Source organism: Nicotiana attenuata, chromosome 8, assembly GCF_001879085.1.
Source record: "Nicotiana attenuata strain UT chromosome 8, NIATTr2, whole genome shotgun sequence".
NCBI classification, from domain to species: domain Eukaryota; kingdom Viridiplantae; phylum Streptophyta; class Magnoliopsida; order Solanales; family Solanaceae; genus Nicotiana; species Nicotiana attenuata.
Window position 1 is genome coordinate 46,699,924 of NC_031996.1, and position 4,808 is coordinate 46,704,731.

At 34.5% G+C, this 4,808-nt stretch overlaps 1 protein-coding gene across 1 annotated transcript in view; it reads left to right on the plus strand.

Annotated features, from left to right (window-relative positions):
• LOC109231403 (UDP-sulfoquinovose synthase, chloroplastic) overlaps nucleotides 4,372-4,808 on the plus strand; it is a 4,374-nt gene continuing 3,937 nt past the window's right edge. The window contains exon 1 of the mRNA XM_019397065.1: nucleotides 4,372-4,489. The gene's annotated coding sequence lies outside the window, so the exon portion shown is untranslated. The remainder of the gene's footprint in view (nucleotides 4,490-4,808) is intronic.

The window sequence follows — 4,808 nt, forward strand, 5'->3', positions numbered from 1 at the left end:
TTGTGAGTTAAGACACTGAGGGTAAGTTGTATCTAAAGTCTGGAATGTATAGCACATTAGAGATATTGTTATTTCTAAGTACTGAGGAGGTTCATTTATGTGATACAGACACTACATTCCCAATAGGTAATTGAACAGTGCACCTCTCTGAACTGTGGATTGCTTGACAAGAGGTAAGAGCATCAAGTTGTGAAGTCATATGATTTGAGGCTCATGTGTCTATAATATAATTATGCTTGAGATAATTTGACATTAGAGTAATTAGAGTACCTGCAACAGCTACCTTGGTGGATGATTCTGGACCCTCTTCATTCCTTTTGGACAGCATCTGAATAATTTGTTGGTACTGTTCTTTGGTGAAGAAAGGAACTGCATGAGTATTGTTAGGATTTGTTTGTGTAAACTGAGGCATGAAAGTTTGCTGGACTTGCTGCAACCCTGGTTGAATTCCATAGGAAACTTGCTAATTGTTTGCTTCTGCAGCATTTGGAAACATTGGACTACTCACACTGTTTGCGTACACTCCAGAACTCTGCCCCTTTTTCTTTCCTTTGAAGTCTGATGGATACCCATGAAGTTTGTAGCAGTTCTCCTTTGTGTGCCCCTTATAGTGACAATATTTACACTGAACCTGATTCTTTCTATACTTGAAATTTCCACCTACATTTGTTGGGTTCTTATTACTATAGAATACAACTCCTTCTATGCCTTCAACAGTTTGATTGGTCTGAGTGAAATTAGCCAGACTCCTTTGACTCTCTTGATCAATCAATAGAGAGTAGGCTTGTTAATGCTAGGAATTGGAGACATCATCATGATCGATCTCCTTGACTATGAGTAGGACTCATTCAATCCCATTAGAAACTGTAGTAGCCTGTGATACTCAAAGTGTTGGGCATATTTTTTTGACTCAGGACATGGACACCTAGGACGGGGCATTAACGCATCAAATACATCCCAAAGATCTCTCAACTTGGAGAAGTAGTCAGCAATAGACATGGTACCTTGAGTGAGGGTATGAATCTCTCTATGAAGATACAGAACCCTAGATCCATTTACCTTGTCGAATCTCTCCTTTAAGTCCTCCCAAACCTTGTGAGCATTAGAGGCATATACTACACTACTAAGTAAACTTGGTCTTACTGCATTCATTATCCATGAGAGAACTACAACATTCACTTTCTCCCATTGATCATGAAGTTCAGGTTCAAATTTAGACTTAGAATTGATCATCTACAAAACCTAACTTGCTTTCCCTAACAGACCAATCCTCATAGACCTACTCCATAGCGCATAGTTATCTGAACCAGTAAGTTGAAGAGAAATCAGAGTACTACCTGGAGTGTCTGTTGGTTGAAGGAAGAGTGGGTGATTGTGGTCAATTGATGGAAACACAGTTGTGCCGGCGGCAGGACTGACACTACCAGAGGTTGTAGTTGCTGGAAATGAAGTTTCACCTAACGTTTCTTCTCCAAGCGCCATTTTTAACTGCTTCTCAAGAGTAAACCCTAGCCTTTCAGCTACACGCTACAATTGGACAATTTACCACAGAATTATGAAATTGAAGTAACGAGAGTAAGGACTAGCTTGAGAACTGCTTTCGATCTACTCCGGTGGCTCTGATACCATGTTAGCTGCCATGAATCGGAAGGCTGAGCTTGAGGAAGAAGACATGCAAGAGAAGGCAACACTCAGAGAATGAGAAAACAAAATCTGTTATTGAGAAGAACTGATACAACCGTATATCTGTACATGAGTGTGTTGTGTATTTATAGAACTACAGTATAACTGATTTCTAACACTGTACTAACTAACTTACTCCTAACTCCAGTCTATATTTACATTTCTAACCATAGTTAACTTATCAGCTTGTTTTACTAACTCCAGTCAATAGGGATCTATGGTGAAAACTGAAAAGGTATTAGAGGTTACATATTTTAACCAAGGTAAATAAAATAGAGAAAGGGTTATAAGAAACCTGAACTAGTGGAGCATCTCCTTTTGATTTTTTTTTTAAAAATATTTTTGGCCAGAAGAGCAACTTCTATAATCATATCTTAGGACCCGTTTGTCCATAAAAAATATTTCTTTTTTTTTATTTTTTTAAATGTGTTTGTCTATAAAAATTTGTAATTTATTGAATTTTTTTCGAGAATGAGTTTTTCAAAAACAAAAAGTGATTTTGACCACTTTTTCAAAATTTTCAGAATTTTTTTTCCGCTCACAAAATTGTAATATTTTTCAAGTAAAATGCACTTCCAAACATAATTTCAAATTCCAAATGCCAGTTTTCAACTTAACTCTAAATACTATTTTTTTTCAAAAATTACAATATTTATGTCCAAACGCCTACTTTAGTATCTTCTTTCGAAGCTATAAAAAATAATATTTGGGGACTAGTGGGGAGACAGACTTAACAAGAAGCTGATGAGCCTTATCAAACAGTGGACAAAAGGAAATAGAAAAACAAGCTGATTTATTTTTTTTGGGGGGGTGGGGGGGGGGGGTTGAACTTGCCAAGTATACATATTTAGAATTGATTTATTTCTTCAAATGCAAAATCATGAATTTTTGGATCTTTTGTCCGAAAAACAAAACGAACAAGTTCTTTCTTTTACTCTCGCATTTCCATTATTTAGCCATGAGACATACTATGAGTTGTATGTTTCAAAAATAAATTAATTGGAGGCGGCTATATGTGTTTTGAGTATTGATATCATTCTATTAAGACCTATTCATTTGTCAATGTTGTGACCAGTGCATGCCCATATTGATACATCTTAATTGATTTGATATTTAGAGAACTCAGTAGAATTATAACTCTATCGTAATTCTCCTTATTTATTTGAATTTAGATTCAGTACACGTTGTAATATTCAGAAGGTCCATAACCACGAATCAAGTGTAATTATTCACCAAAAACCAGCACAATGCTCCTAATTTGGAATAAAATTTGTCGAAAAATGAATAATGATATTTAGGGTATTTTAGTGTTATTTCTAACCATAGTTAACTTATCAGCTTGTTTTACTAACTCCAGTCAACAGGGATCTATGGTGAAAACTGAAAAGGTTTAGAGGTTACATATGTTAACCAAGGTAAATAAAATAGAGAAAGGGTTATAAGAAACCTGAACTAGTGGAGCATCTCCTTTTGATTTTTTTTTTTAAAATCTTTTTGGCCAGAAGAGCAACTTCTATAATCATATCTTAGGACCCGTTTGTCCATAAAAAATATTTCTTTTTTTATTTTTTTTAAATGTGTTTGTCCATAAAAATTTGTAATTTTTTGAATTTTTTTCGAGAATGAGTTTTTCAAAAACAAAAAGTGATTTTGACCACTTTTTCAAAATTTTCAGAATTTTTTTCCCGCTCACAAAATTGTAGTATTTTTCAAGTAAAATGCACTTCCAAACATAATTTCAAATTCCAAATGTCTGTTTTCAACTTAACTCTAAATACTACTTTTTTTGAAAAATTACAATTTTTAGGTCCAAACGCCTACTTTAGTATCTTCTTTCGAAGCTATAAAAAATAATATTTGGGGACTAGTGGGGAGACAGACTTAACAAGAAGCTGATGAGCCTTATCAAACAGTGGACAAAAGGAAATAGAAAACCGAGCTGATTTATTTTTTTTTTTAGGGGGGGGAGGGGGGGGGGGGGGTTGAACTTGCCAAGTATACATATCTAGAATTGATTTATTTCTTCAAATGCAAAATCATGAATTTTTGGATCTTTTGTCCGAAAAACAAAACAAACAAGTTCTTTCTTTTAGTCTCGCATTTCCATTATTTAGCCATGAGACATACTATGAGTTGTATGTTTCAAAAACAAATTAATTGGAGGCGGCTATATGTGTTTTGAGTATTGATATCATTCTATTCATTTGTCAATGTTGTGACCAGTGCATGCCCAAATTGATACATCTTAATTGATGTGATATTTAGAGAACTCAGTATAATTACAACTCTATCGTAATTCTCCTCATTTATTTGAATTTAGATTCAGTACACGTTGTAATATTCAGAAGGACCATAGCCACGAATCACGTGTAATTATTCACCAAAAACCAGCACAATGCTCCTAATAATAAAAGTTGTCGAAAAATGAATAATGATATTTAGGATATTTTAGTGTTATTTCTACAAATATACAAGCGATCTACGGTCAAATATTATTCGAAAAAAATTTGCTAGGTCTTGTTGCCAAAAATGAAGCTTAGTAAACCATCAAATGTTGGACATTAACTTAGTTTTTGTTGTTAGAACGGGACACAAATTTTGGGTGACAAATTGAAACTTTATGAGGGGACATCTTTGTAATTTTAGTGTCAATAATCTTGGTATGTATAAAGAATATCCCTTCAACTAAAACTATGATGCTTCCCCAGACAAATGAAAATCTTAGCTACTAAAACTTAGCTAAGGATACCTCTCTCTCTCTCTCTCTGCCAATTCTATCTCTAGCAAGCATCGCCCTCTTATCAAGGTGACCCTTTTAGTTTCAATAGTTGCTTTTTTGGTAACCCTTTTAGTATTACAAGTTGCTTCTTTGAAAATTGTTATGACCCTTTTAATCTTAGAAGTTGCTTCAACATTTGGTGACCCTTTTAGTTTCAAAAGTTTGCGTCTTTGAAATTTTTGGCTTGTGTAATCAACTGGGTTTTTTTCTGTTCTACTTTCTTGTCTACCAAAGTCAGAATCTTGATATTGTCTCGTAAATTTGTGTGTGTGTGTGTGTGTGTGGGGTGGGGGGGGGTAGTAAGTGACTACCAATAATTAAGACGGAGCTGTACCAATTAAAGTGG